Source organism: Salvelinus fontinalis, chromosome 4, assembly GCF_029448725.1.
Source record: "Salvelinus fontinalis isolate EN_2023a chromosome 4, ASM2944872v1, whole genome shotgun sequence".
NCBI lineage: Eukaryota > Metazoa > Chordata > Actinopteri > Salmoniformes > Salmonidae > Salvelinus > Salvelinus fontinalis.
The window spans coordinates 21518721-21534687 of NC_074668.1; positions in this window are offsets into that span (position 1 = coordinate 21518721).

Genomic DNA, 15967 nt, shown 5'->3' on the forward strand with positions numbered 1-15967 from the left:
CCAATGATTGCATCTTACATCTTACTGAACTGGTATTATCCAATAACTACTTTGTCACTGAGTCAGACTTTTTCCTTCAGATTCGGGGTGTAGCCACGGACTGCCCCTTTTCCCACAACTATGCAAACCTGTATGTGGGACAATTTGAAGAAGCACTCCTTTATAAAACAGAGACACACCCCTTACTTTCTAAAATACTTCTATGGAAGAGATACATAGATGATGTCTTTGTGCTCTGGGAAGGAAGTCAGCAGGAACTAAATTAATTACAAACTCTACTAAACGAGAGCTCTGAATACCTCAAATTCACCATGCAGACTGATGAGGGAAAAATAAACTACCTGAACTTCTGGATTATCAAAGAGAATGATGCATTACACACAGATTTATACACAAAGCCCACAGACCGCAGTACACTGCTATGTGCGGATAGTATACATCTCCTTACACTCAAGAATGGTCTACCATACAGTCAGTTATGCAGGGTTAAACGGATCTGTGGCCACCAGTCAGATTTTGACAGCAATGCTAAAAAAAATGACAGATAAATTCAAAATGAGAGGCTACAAGGACAAAACTCTTGATGTTGCAATGATGAAAATATCTCAAAAACCAAGAGGGGGATTACTAAAAACTCAACCAAAGAATAAAAACAATGCAACCGTCTTTTGCACTAAGTACACCAAGGGTTCGGAGAAAATGAAAGCAATCCTGAAAAAGCACTGGCATATTATGCAATCAGACAAAAAAATCGCACATCTCTTCAAGGAACCCCCACTGGTGGTCTATAAGCGTGGTCGCAATATTGGAGATAGTTTGGTGAGATTTGACATGCCCCCTGAGCCCATTCAGACACTCTTGACACATCCCAAATGGGAACTACAAATGTGGCTCATGGCACAGTGCAATAGCAATATAAAAACATCTTTCATCAGACACCCACATACAGGTCGAAAGATCCCTGTTAGAGTTATCATCTCATGCAAGACCAAGGGAGTAATCTATCTCATCACCTGTTCATGTGGAAAAGCCTACAAAGGGAGGCTACTGGATATCCTATCTAAAAACATTGACCCCTAGTGGTCTGAATATTGACTTTGATCTCAGGCCCTTCTTATGAACACATTTTCCTTTATGCACAAGTCTTATAAATTGAAAAATTATTTTTACAGCTTATTAGCGTATACCTAATATGTTCCCCCTGTTGATGATGCTCATTATATATTAAGGTTGAACCAATATTACATGTAACAAAAATTAAATACAAAATTATTATGTGAAATTGAATAAAACAATAATGTATGTTGATGCTAATATGATGTACAATATTCCATTATGTTTCTATATGATAACAATAGCATAATATATTTAATATGCCATATACGATGTTTTAACAGCTTCACTAATTTGAATTAACTTAATCATTATGACACACCCCTCACCACTGTCATTGGTTACTCTAATTGCACTACATAACCTGGTTCAAGTATCCATGACATTACCCTGAGAAAGGCACAGTGATGCCGAAACGTTGGTAAATACCCATTAAATTGCTGGGAGATTACACATGGAGTGTGCGACTTTCTTTATTTTGATAGTTTATAGTTTATTCGCCGTTAGTCAGCACCTCCACACAAACTGTTGTTCTGGGTGTGCGCCTGCTCATGTTTTTTACCTGAAGTGGGGACAGTAACATTAGTACTCTCAAAAAAAAAGTACTTTAAAACTTCTTATGGCTGAGATCCCGGTAACGGGATCGATATGACAACAGCCAGTGAAAGTGCATGGCGCCAAATTCAAACAACATAAATTTCATAATTAAAATTCCTCATACATACATGTATCTTATACCATTTTAAAGGTAATCTTGTTGTTAATCCCACCAAAGTGTCCGATTTTAAATAGGATTTTCAGCGAAAGCACCACAAACGATTATGTTAGGTCACCGCCAAATCACAGACAAACACAGCCATTTTCCCAGCCAAAGATAGGAGTCACAAAAAGCACAAATAGAGATAAAATTAATCACTAACCTTTGATGATCTTCATCAGATGACACTCATAGGACTTCATGTTACACAATACATGTATGATTTGTTTGATAAAGTTCATATTTATATAAAAAAATCAGTTTACATTGGCGTGTTACGTTCACTAGTTCCAAAAACATCCAGTGATTTTGCAAAGCCACCTCAATTCAACAGAAATATTCATCATAAACGTAGATGATAATACAAGTTATACATATGGAATTACAGATATACCTCTCCTTAATGCAACCGCTGTGTCAGATTGCAAAAAAACTTTACGGAAAAAGTAAACCATGCAATAATCTGAGATGGCGCTCAGAACAATAGTCAAATTAGCCGCCATGTTGGAGTCAACAGAAACCAGAAAATACATGATAAATATTCCCTTACCTTTGATGATCTTCATCAGAATGCACTCCCAGGAATCCCAGGTCCACAATAAATGCTTGATTTGTTCGATAATGTCCGTTATTTATGTCCAATTAGCGACAAATCCAAAGTCACGATGCGCGTTCCCTAAAAGCTGACGAAATGTCCAAAAGTTCAGTAACAGTCAGTAGAAACATGTCAAACGATGTATTGAATCAATCTTTAGAATGTTTTTAACATAAATCTTGAATAACGTTCCAACCGGAGAATTACATTGACTTCAGATGAGCGATGGAACAGAGCTCCCTCTCATGTGAACGCGCATGGTTAGAGCATGGTATGGTCATGGCAGACCTGACTAATTCCCCTCAAAACTCATCCAATTCTCGCTGTGATTTCAATAGTATCTTGGTTGAAAATCGACCAGCCTCATAATTCCCACTTCCTGTTTGGATTTTTTCTCAGGTTTTACCTGCCATATGAGTTCTGTTATACTCACAGACATCATTCAGACAGTTTTAGAAACTTCAGAGTGTTTTCTATCCAATATGAATAATAATATGCATATATTAGCAACTGGGACTGAGGAGCAGGCCGTTTAATATGGGCACCTCTGTGCACCTTTCATCCAAGCTACTCAATACTGCCCCTTCAGCCATAAGAAGTTAAGGAATCACATAATATAGTTCACATAATATCATTTACAAGTATGCATTAAGGTGTCTGTTATAGAATAATATTGTCAAAAGCAATGAAATTAAATTAATTTATATAGCTTCCAAAATCTTTTTTTATAATGAAGGAGGAGTACCAAAATGGCTGCCTGGTGGCTTCAATACAGCCCCCCTGTCAGTCATCCAGGGTTTATACATCACTGGCCAGAGCAGGCCAGCGGGGAAAGGCCATCTCTGCATGGGAGAGCGTGACTTGCCAACATTATGGGAACACAGCCTGGCTTTAGCTAGCTGGGGACAGAAACACAACACAACCGTGACATGACAACAGCAGCTTTGGTGTTTATATGTGACATTCGCTCCCAGTGTTCAGAGCAGAGGACACGATGGTTCTGTAGGTTTCAAGGGTCAAGTTTTATTCGTCGTATGTACAGGATACACATGGTATGCTTACTTGAAGGTTCTTTCTCGACAATGCAACAACAATAAGGAATAAGATAAGATAAGAATACGAACTTAAAGTAAATGGCTCAGTAGAATAGAATAAACATTTTAGCATACAGTAAGTATAATACAGGAAGGCACAATTTATGGTCCAATATTTACATGTGTTTTGGGGAAGGGGGCATTGCGGGCAAGTGGTTAAATTGTGTAATATTTTGCAGTAATAATAAGAGTCTGGTAGCAGCAGTTGTGATGTGTGTGTGTAGCATGAGTGTGTGTGTGTGTGTGTGTGTGTGTGTGTGTGTGTGTGTGTGTGTGTGTGTGTGTGTGTGTGTGTGTGTGTGTGTGTGTGTGTGTGTGTGTGTGTGTGTGTGTGTGTGTGTGTGTGTGTGTCTGTGCGTAGAACATTTTGAATTAGAATTGGGTTTACTTTCTGAATTGAGTGGAATTAAAATGGAATTGAGCCCAACCCTGCAGTCCATATGTAATCTCTGTAACACAGGAGTAAAATCTTGCGTAATTTGGTCAGCTACATGCAGAATCTGCCCACGGGAGATTAGTCCATGTGGAGCAGCTCACCCTAAGTTCACCTTTCCCAGTGTTGGTGTCGCTCCATCCCCCGCCCTGACGTTTGTAAAAATGTCCCGAAGATGTCCATGCCGGTGCCATCCTCTTGCAGTTCATACTAATTCCATGGTGTTGTGTGCCTGTATGTCTGCCTGCTTGTCTGTCTGCCTGCCTTCTGCTCATGGGAAAAGGCAGGGATATTTTTAGCTGCTCGTCCCCAGCTGCACATCTCCAACCCAAAGCCAACGGGCAATTAGTGTTTATTTCTCCTGACAGGAGGCAGCTTGCCTACCTCCGCAACACAGACATCTTCACCCAGGCTTTTCTTACCCTGCCCCATGCCCCCTGTCCAATAGGCCACACAGGCCTTACTCAACCACCATAGGGACTGGTGCTCAACATCACCCCTACCCCTCAGTCTCACGTCTTTACAGTGTGTATCAGTCATGTACAGTTTTAGCCCACGGCTGCTCATTTTCTGTTTTTACCTCTGCAATAGCCTCGGGAATAAATCTTTCTGCTCTATAAATGCTCCATAAATTTGAGCAACACTGACTTCATGACTGAAAGTCAAAGTTGGTTCTTCATCATCAGATACGTATGCTTGTCAGTGGCCACATTCACTGTAAACATGAAATGTGGTTTAGAACATTATATGTTCATAAATGATTCATGAGTGCAATTTTGTTGCAAGGTAGAATAGCACTGACTCACTGTAAGTAGCAGTGCAGGACCGCTCAGGCATGTAGGCAAGGGATGTGAGAGTATAGTCTTTCTGGGCCATAAGAACAAATGATTCTATCAACTGTGATTGCCAGGACTGAAGGGTAGGTCTCCCTATATACCTTCATTAGAATGAATAAAGTCATAGACACGCTATATCAAGACCTATATTTATATGAATCTCTGGCTCAGGCAGGCTCCAGTGGAGGACCATTTGTACAGAGCTCATCCTGGACTGTGGCCCATGGTTAGTAAATATTTACTTGCTGAAATAAGAACACGTCATATTTAGCTCGAGTCCAGCAGGTATAATGACTCAATTTAGGAGTCGATGTCATGTCTGCCTCTTTAATTCATTTTAGCCAGGGCAAAGCTAATTCAATCCAGCTTATTGAAGCTTTTTTATGCTATTACCCAGTGCCCCTGCTCATTGTGACTTGTCCATGGACAGTGAAGACTGTAGAGGGGAGAGGAGGCTTATACCTAACCCATAGACTTCACCTTACAGACACTGCAGCCTTGAAGACAGCCTACCAACCAAAGTGAACCGCTGAGAAATGAGAATGATCAAGCAGTAGCACAGTGGGGGGGGGGGGCTTTTCTTCCTAATTATGTTTGAAATTCCACTTGATCAGTGCCTGCAAATCAATGAATCCCTCCACACAAACACAAAGCATTTAACACCACATCACATCAGCAGGCAATTATCATAGTCAGAATTAAAAGTGCTGTGGAACCGACCGCGTGTCATAAACAGCAAACTGGCAGAGTGTGTGTCTGCTCCTCTCCCTGCCAATACCACGCTGTAATCAAAGGCCAGTTAGTCCCATTAACCCTACACAGACAGGGCAAAGTGGACAGGGTGCACAGATGAGCTGCAGCTCATCACCATGGACAGACAGAGGAACAATAACATACACTGGATCCTGTGTCTCTCACGTCACATACATCCTACTAGTCTAGTGTATCATGTCCTTCTGGGTTGCCACTGGAAGCAAGGAGTAGTATATCAATCAATTACACTAGCCAATATTAAAACGATATCTGTCTCATACCTCACAACAAGAATCTCAGAGAGTCTTTCTGACTCCACACCCAAATTTGAACAGCAACTAAAAATACCTGTGTGGTTGATATGTTTGGAAATTCCACCTGGTGCAAATGTAAGTATATGAGAGAAACATCTAACAAGGACATTGTTATAGGCAACATTACACATATCAAAAATGCCTACCAAAACATGCCAAGCTAGCTTGACAATGAGAGGGATGCGTATGTGCTTCATTCATAGTTGGAGTAACACAGCACACCCTAGCAGAGAGTGGTCAGATCAGGCAGAAAATAAACAAAACTGAGCCGGCCGGGGACAGGCAGACATAGAGATTGAACCTGCAGAGATAAGCTTTTTCATTACAATGCAAATCCTGTCTCTAATCGCTGCTGCCTCAGCTAGACTCTGGCCAGACCCCAGAGACCACCATAATCATGCACCTCCACTGGCCTGGCGTGACGTGCCACCTCTAGGGGACACTAACAGACTGTTCAAACTAAAGCTATCCCTCTCATCTCTCTGTTGTGACTGGAGCCTCAGGATAGACAAGAAATACCTTTGGACCAAATCAAGAATCAGATCAAATAACATTTTATTGGTCGCATACACATATTATGTAACCAAAAAAGTGTTTAACAAATTCAAATATATTTTAGATTTTAGATTCTTCAAAGTAGCCACCCTTTGCCTTGTTGACAGCTTTGCACACTCTTGGCATTCTCTCAACCAGTTTCATGAAGCAGTCACCTGGAATTCATTTCAATTAACAGGTGTGCCTTGTTAAAAGTTAATTTGTGGAATTTCTTTCCTTCTTAATGCGTTTGAGCCAATCAGTTGTGTTGTGACAAGGTAGGGGTGGTACACAGAAGATAGCCCTATTTGGTTAAAGACCAAGTCCATATTAAGGCAAGAACATCTGAAATAAGCAAAGAGAAACAACAGTCCATCAAAGGGTGGCTACAACATGGTTACTACATGATTCCATATGTGTTATTTCATAGTTTTGATGTCTTCACTATTATTCTACAATGTAGAAAATAGTAAAAAATAAAGAAAAACCATTGAATTAGTAGATGTGTCCAAACTTTTGACTGGTACAGTTGAAGTCGGAACTTTGCATACACTTAGGTTGGAGTCATTAAAACTAATTTTTCAACCACTCCACAAATTTCTTGTTAACAAACAACTTCCAAAGTTGTGGCAAAATGGCTTAAGGACAACAAAGTCAAGGTATTGGAGTGTGTCACGTTCCTGACCTGTTTTCTGTTGTTTTGTATGTGTTTAGTTGGTCAGGACGTGAGCTGGGTGGGAATTCTATGTTGTGTGTCTAGTTTGTCTGTTTCTATGTCAGCCTAGTGTGGGTTCTCAATCAGAGACAGATGGTAGTCGTTGTCTCTGATTGAGACTCATATATAGGAGGCTTGTTTTGTGTTGGGATTTTGTGGGTGTTTGTTACCTGTCTCTGTGTTTGTGTTCTGCACCAGATAGGTCTGTATCGGTTTTTCACATTTGTTATTTTGTAGGTTGTTTGTAGTGTTTCACTTGTGTTTGTATTAAACATGTTTAACACTAGCCGCGCTGCATTTTGGTCCTCTCCTTCACCCCTGGAAGAAAACCTTTACAGAGTGGCCATCACAAAGCCCTGACCTCAATCCTATAGAACATTTGTGGGCAGAGCAAGGAGGCCTTACACCAGCTCTGTCAGGAGGAATGGGCCGACATTCACCAAATTTATTGTGGGAAGCTTGTGGAAGGCTACCCGAAACGTTTGACCCAAGTTAAACAATATAAAGGCAATGCTACTAATTGAGTATATGTAAACTTCTGACCCACTGGGAATGTGATGGAAGAAATAAAAGCTGAAATAAATCATTCTCTCTACTATTATTCTGACATTTCACATTCTTAAAATAAAGTGGTGATCCTAACTGACCTAAGACAGGGAATTTTTACTTGGATTAAATGTCAGGAATTGTTAAAAACTGAGTTTAAATGTATTTGGCTCAGGTGTATGTAAACTTCCGACTTCAACTGTATATACAGTGGGGCAAAAAAGTATTTAGTCAGCCACCAATTGTGCAAGTTCTCCCACTTAAGATGAGAGAGGCCTGTAATTTTAATCATAGGTACACTTCAACTATGACAGACAAAATGAGAAAAAAAAATCCAGAAAATCACATTGTAGGATTTTTAATGAATTTATTTGAAAATTATGGTGGAAAATAAGTATTGGTATGGTCTCCAGTGCGCATCCTCGGTCCAGGATATCCTGCGCCGGCTCTACGCGCTGTATCCCCAGTGCGCCTTCACAGCCCAGTGCGTCCTGTACCTCCTCCCCGCACTCGCCCTGAGGTGTGTGTCACCAGCCCGGTGCCACCTGTACCAGCCCCACGCATCAGGCCTCCAGTGCGCCTCCACAATCCAGTATGTCCTGTGCCTGCTCCTCGCGCTCGTCCTGAGGTGCCTGTCACCAGCCCGGTACCACCAGTGCCGGCCCCACGCACCAAGCTTCCGGCGACAGTCCCCAGTCCAGAGCTTCCGGCGACAGTCCCCAGTCCAGAGCTTCCGGCGACTGTCCCCAGTCCAGAGCTTCCGGCGACAGTTCCCAGTCCAGAGCTTCCGGCGACAGTTCCCAGTCCAGAGCTTCCGGCGACAGTCCCCAGTCCAGAGCTTCCGGCGACAGTTCCCAGTCCAGAGCTTCCGGCGACAGTCCCCAGTCCAGAGCTTCCGGCGACAGTTCCCAGTCCAGAGCTTCCGGCGACAGTTCCCAGTCCAGAGCTTCCGGCGACAGTTCCCAGTCCAGAGCTTCCGGCGACAGTTCCCAGTCCAGAGCTTCCGGCGACAGTTCCCAGTCCAGAGCTTCCGGCGACGTTTCACAGTCCGGAACCTCCTACGACGTTTCACAGTCCGGAACCTCTTACGACGGTCCACGATCCGGAACCTCCTGAGGCGGTCCGGAGCCTCCGGCGACGGTATGCGGTCCGGAGCCTCCGGCGACAAACCGCGGTCCGGAGTCCCCGGCGACGACAATCTACGGTCCGGAGTCCCCGGCAACGACACACGATCCGGTTTCTCCGGCGACGATCCACGGTCCGGAGCCCCCAGCGACGGTCCACGGTCCGGAGCATCAGGCGACGATCCCCGCACCAGAGCCGCCATTGAGGATAACGTGTCTGCGAGCGGAATGGGTGCTTCGCCCCGCACTGGAGCCGCCAACCAACGGTAGATGCCCACATGGACCCTCCCCTATTGTGTCAGGTTTTGCGGTCGGAGTACGCACCTTTGGGGGGAGTACTGTCACGCCCTGACCATAGAGAGCTTTTTATTCTCTATGTTGGTTAGGTCGGGGTGTGACTAAAGGTGGGTCATCTAGGGGATTATGTTTCTATGTTGGCCTGGTATGGTTCCCAATCAGAGGCAGCTGTTTGTCGTTGTCTCTGATTGGGGATCATATTTAGGCAGCCATTTACCCTTTTTTCTTGGTGGGATCTTAACTATGGATAGTTGCATGTTAGCACTATTGTTAGCTTCACGTTTCGTTTTGAGATTTTTTGGTTTTGCTGTGAGTTTCACTTACAAATAAAAAGATGTGGAACCCAGATCACGCTGCGCTTTGGTCCAGTTATTATGACGATCGTGACACATACAGATAATTGTATGTGTGGGGTACAGAAGTGAGGTAGTCATTAAAACATAATGTTAAACACTATTGCACACAGTGAGTCCATGCAACGTATTATGTGACTTGTTAAGAACATTTTTACTCCTGAATTATTTAGGCTTACAATAACAAAGAGGTTGAATATTTATTGACCCAAGACATTTCAGCTTTTAATTTTTTATTAATTTGTAAATATTTCTAAAAACATAATTCCACTTTGACATTATAGGGTATTGTGTGTAGGCCAGTGACACAACATCTAAATGTAATCCATTTTAAATGCAGGCTGTAACACAACAAAATGTGGGAAAAGTCAAGTGATGTGAATACTTTCTGAAGACACTGTACATATGAAGTGGATAAAACAGTATGTAAAAATACTTAGTGACCAGTGTTCCATGACAATGTACATAGAGCAGCAGACAGAAGACCCTGACTTCTCCAACCCAGTGACAATCTGCTGACTGAGAAAAGCTCTATGGAACTGAACCCCAACCTTTTTACAAAGCCGTTGCTATTACCAAATTGCTAGTTCGAGTCAGATGTAATCATGTGCCACCCTATCTTAGGTTTAAATGTGATTTTCTCTTTTTCATCCTTTGATCTTACTGTTGCACTTATGAATTTGTGTGCTGCCTGTACTTTCAGTCTCAGAGTGAACCCGTGTTCACCCCACTAGTCCCGTGCCGCTATCACACATACACCCTTGCCTCAGGAGTCCCCTCTTCCTCCTCCCTAGGCTGTCTTCTCTTCTCTACCCTCCTCCCCAGGGAGAGTCACCTTTCCTTTCCTCTCCTCCATAGGCAGACTCCTCCCATCCCCCCTCCTCCCCAGTCAGTCTTCTCCCCAGCCAGCACTACATTCTCATTAAGACAAGCAATGGTCTGACTACGACAGTGACACTGATAGAGCAGTAGCATCAGAAGAAGCCTATGCGTGCAGTCTCACCACACCAGACAAGTCCAAACAATTCAACCCAAAACCTTTGTAGCAGATGAGTGATATGCATTTGACTGTCTTTTTCTATCACACTGGTCTGTTTACCTTTTTTTATATGCATGTAAGACATTCTAGCAACACAAGAATTATCATATTTGACTTATTCAGGACACCAGGTTTGATTGAATAGGACCCCTGATTTCTGGCTAACAACGTTTAGAGAGCATCCATCAGATGTTCTGTCCCAACAGCACAATCAGTCTAGCCCTCTGAGTGGATACCCCCAGATCGACTTCAAATTAATCAATTATGAATTGGTTCAGGCCCGATCCCTGAGGTGATTTACTAGCGGCTCTCCTCTGCTCTGGCCTGCAGCACACATACACAGGCCAGCTAGCGGATACCACGACCTACTCACAGCTAAACTGCTGCGTAACATAACGACAGCTGGCACAACATATGGACATTTCCATGTAAAAAGCCCCATGAGCACTAACATGTGAAGTTCATAGACGCACATCAAATGTGGTGTCAAATGAAAGCTAAGAGTCTATATTTTTGAGAGATTAAGGCATATATACATTTTTCAACCGTTCTCCATCCCAAAAATTGGGAATGCGCGAAGGTGTATTGGAAAAAGGGTTTTAGAAAATAGCAGAAAAAGTCTTAAAACGTATTAGAAATACATAAAAACAAAGTAATTTTAAAGTAACAACCCCTGACAACTAATATCAACATTTATATTATGTTTTATTTGGTTTATGTGACAGTCTGGCCAATCTCTCTCCATCTCCCTCGCCGTCTCCGTCTCTCGCTCTCTCTCTCTCTCTCTGTCTCCCTCTGTCTCTCCCTCCCTCTGTCTCTCCAATTTGCTTTATTGACATGACATAACAATGTACATATTGCCAAAGCTTACTTTGGATATTTACAATATGAATTTTGAATCAAAATAGAGAATCAAAATTGTCAACGGGACAACAGTAACAACAATAACCAAGGGTCAAAATAACCATACATTGAACAATAACAATAAGTATACAGTACAGGACATGTGCAGGTTGATTGGTTTGTCAGACACTGTCCCTCAACCCTTGGCAGGCCGCAATGTAGTGCGCTGCCAACCCACAGCTCTCTGCGTCCTCCCCCAACAGGACGGGTAGCCTACTCTCATCAGAGAGGTCTAAGAAACCTTGAATAAGGGTTTCAAATTTGGGGAAATGACACTATCTAATTGTTTTATATTTTTTTACATTTTGTCAGGAAATGCAGCTCTGTCTCAGGTTCTGCTGTTGTGCAGTGGTTGCACAGCCTTTCCTCTACAGGGAGCCAGGTTTTCCTGTGTCGACCCTTCTCAATGGCAAGGCTGTGCTCACTGAGCCTGTTCTTTGTCATGGTTTTGATCAGTAACCATGGTCAAATAGTTAGCCACGGTGTACTGTCAATTTAGGGCCAGATAGCACTGCATTTTGCTTTGTGTTTGTGTTTTCCAATAAGTAATGTAGTTTTGTTTTGACTGTGTTGTAATTTGGTTTATTCTGATTGATTTGCATGTGCTGGTCCTGAGGCTTCAGTGTGTTAGTTGAACATGTTTGTGAACTCAGCCCCAGGACCAGCTGGATCTCAAACTCTCTCTCTGTCTCTCTCTGTCTGTCTCTGTCTGTCTCTGTCTCTCTGGCTGTCTGTCTCTGGCTCTGGCTATCTCTGGCTGGCTCTGGCTGTCTCTGGCTGTCTGTCTCTGGCTGTCTGGCTCTGGCTCTTGCTCTGGCTCTGGCTCTGGCTCTGGCTCTGGCTCTGGCTCTGTCTGTCTGTCTCTGTCTCTTGTTGTCTGTCTGTCTCTGGCTGTCTCTGTCTCTGTCTCTGTCTCTGTCTCTGTCTCTCAATGTAACTTCTCCCGTGACACCTACCCATGAGCCCTTCTGTTTCCATTTACTATAACCAGCCCTCTCACCCACTGAGCACCATCTGACACCAGACATCCATGGACTTTGAAAAGTAGTTGAAATTTGGTCAGTCCAAATCTGAACCAATCATAGATGTCTGTTTCACAAGTTTGGACAGCACAATAAAGAAAAGTAGAGTATAGGTCAGTACAGTATAATTTAATTTACTATACTGTATTGAACTTTAATGTAGTACTGTACTGTACTTTGATGTCCAAACTTGTGAAACATAGACGTCTATGATTTGTTCAGATTTGGTCTGGTCCAGACCAACAAAATGTGGTCTTGTTTAGTGGCAGAGCTCATTAAAATAATAGCCAGTGTGTAGAACAATACCCAAATATGCAAAAGAGGATATAACATTTTTATACCTTTGTGTACCTACTTAAGATACATCACCATTAACAGAATGAAATTCATAATTATGCATTTCTATATAGTACAGATCAGGGACTGTGATATAATTCTGTTACCGGGTGTTAATCCACTTCACTTACTGTAGTTCAATAACAAAAATAGATTTTTCCAAAGTCAAGGTATCATAGCTGACACCCCATTCTTTCTGCAGACATCTTCGAATCTTCATTCTGAGTCGATATTTAAGAGACTTTTTGGAAAAGGTGGTCACAGGGGAACATTTTACCATCATTCTGTTACCAAACTTTGCATCTGCACTGTTCTTCCAGTAAATGTGTTTTTGTAACATTTTCAGTGGAAATGTTAAAAGTAGTACCTGTGCATAGAGTTGTATGGTTTGTTTAACTTCGCAATCAATGGTTTTTGTTTGGCGTACTTTTAAAGTGAAGAATCAACGTCTCGACGTCATTCTGATTCCGTGGCATTGCCCATATCCATTTACATCTCATTTACATCTCATTTACATGGTATGTGCTCAGGGGAGCATAACGCAAACATGTGCACATATGGTTGTGTGTGTGTGTGTACTGTACACTGATGTGCTGTGTAAATGTACACACACAAAAACAGACCCACATACACACACTTGTGTATCCAGTAGCTTAGGATCGAGTGTGTAGCGATAGGAATTACAAATCATGGATGAACCGGGTTTGCAAATCTACGGTACAATTAAATCTGCTCGCATACGTAGGAAAAACCCTGCCGCTTTTCAGCAGCTGGGAAAAAAAGAGGACAAAAATCACTTGCTTGCCTTATCATGCACCGGACAGGTTCACAGCAACAATGACGGGGGTGATGATGATGCACTTTCACTGACTGGGCTGTCTACTGCTGTCATCTTTACAGAGCTGCTTTCCCAGGCAGAGAAGATGCTGTTGCGTAATCCTGGACACGGACCCTTCTGTTCATATCACTAATACCTCCCACCATGGCAGCCAGGGCCGGTCACGTGCTGCCGCCAGGCCAGCCCATAACAGCAGCAGTAATACAGGGCTCCAGCTGTTACTACAGCCTATGCTCAGTCATCAGAGAAAGCAGTGAGTGCACAGGGCCACGCTCCTCTCCTCTCACATAACCCATCCTCCCGCCTCCACTGAGGGGCCAGCCTTGACCTACGTCTCTGCATCAGTCTCAGCGTCATTCAGCACTGTTCCAGCTGCTCCCACTGTACGGTCCACCACAGCATCCTGGCTAGCACAGGAGGAGCACTGACCCTCGCACGCTTAGCTTACATAACGCTTCTATTGTTAAGATGCAAGCAGGACAAAACCTCGACACGTAGAGTGCTGTACTGCTGCTGTACTGCTTTTGGCTTCACTGGCTGCACTAGGCTCCATGATATACTGTAGGACTGACACAGTCAACCATTTTATTTCACTCAGCTTGGAAGCACCACAGTGCCTCTCGCGATACAGTCGTTTCATCACTGAAAGAGGGGCACATGGAGCATTTTAATAGGATTGTAGCTAGACAAACCCTTCCCCTAAAAGTATCATGTAATTTTGTTGGCATGAAATGGCATAAAAATGATAATTTCTTACACTGAACAGGAAACTTGAGTCATTTGATTTTCAAGCTTGGTGATTACAAGTCCTTTCTGTTAAATGGCTACCAGTGTACTACAGTACATAGTAAAGAGGAAAGCAGCTTGATGTCTGTTCAGGGATAGTAACTGGAATGATAAATTACCATGTTTCCTTGTCTAGGTGGGAAGGTGGAGCTGTGAATGGGGAATGTTTCTTTGTCTAGGTGGGCAGGTGGAGCTGTGAATGGGGAATGTTTCCTTGTCAAGGTGGGCAGGTGGAGCTGTGAATGGGGAATGTTTCCTTGTCAAGGTGGGCAGGTGGAGCTGTGAATGGGGAATGTTTCCTTGTCAAGGTGGGCAGGTGGAGCTGTGAATGGGGAATGTTTCCTTGTCAAGGTGGGCAGGTGGAGCTGTGAATGGGGAATGTTTCCTTGTCTAGGTGGGCAGGTGAAGCTGTGAATGGGGAATGTTTCCTTGTCTAGGTGGGCAGGTGAAGCTGTGAATGGGGAATGTTTCCTTGTCTAGGTGGGCAGGTGGAGCTGTGAATGGGGAATGTTTCCTTGTCTAGGTGGGCAGGTGGAGCTGTGAATGGGGAATGTTTCCTTGTCAAGGTGGGCAGGTGGAGCTGTGAATGGGGAATGTTTCCTTGTCTAGGTGGGCAGGTGGAGCTGTGAATGGGGAATGTTTCCTTGTCAAGGTGGGCAGGTGGAGCTGTGAATGGGGAATGTTTCCTTGTCTAGGTGGGCAGGTGGAGCTGTGAATGGGGAATGTTTCTTTGTCTAGGTGGGCAGGTGGAGCTGTGAATGGGGAATGTTTCCTTGTCAAGGTGGGCAGGTGGAGCTGTGAATGGGGAATGTTTCCTTGTCTAGGTGGGCAGGTGAAGCTGTGAATGGGGAATGTTTCCTTGTCTAGGTGGGCAGGTGGAGCTGTGAATGGGGAATGTTTCCTTGTCTAGGTGGGCAGGTGAAGCTGTGAATGGGGAATGTTTCCTCGTCTAGGTGGGCAGGTGGAGCTGTGAATGGGGAATGTTTCCTTGTCTAGGTGGGCAGGTGGAGCTGTGAATGGGGATAGGGGGTGGAGGGCTACTCTCTCACGCACCAGGTGATTGGTGGAGGGTGACAGCCCTAACCATGGGAAGTGACCTTGGGAGGCAGAGAGAACTCATTCACACACAGACAAGCATACGCACACACACACACACACACACACACACACACACACACACACACACACACACACACACACACACACACACACACACACACACACACACACACACACACACACATTCTCTGTCTCAGACACACACACTAAAATATTTCCTTCATCTCATCTCTACTATTACTTAGTGTTGCTCAATGCTGAATGAATCCCTGAGAAGACACACCAATGCCAGCCCCTGGGACATCCCAGTTAAACTATGTCCTCTAACCACCAACTTACCAACCACACTCTGTTGTGCCCTAATTCAGCAAGTCATTGCAAATGAAACACTGACCTCCCTAAATTATTCAACCCCCTTAACACAAACTGTAATACCAAGAATCGTCTAATTTCTCAAGTGATGTGCACTAACACGTTGACCACTAATAAAACACTCAGTTCCCAAATCATCCATTTAAAC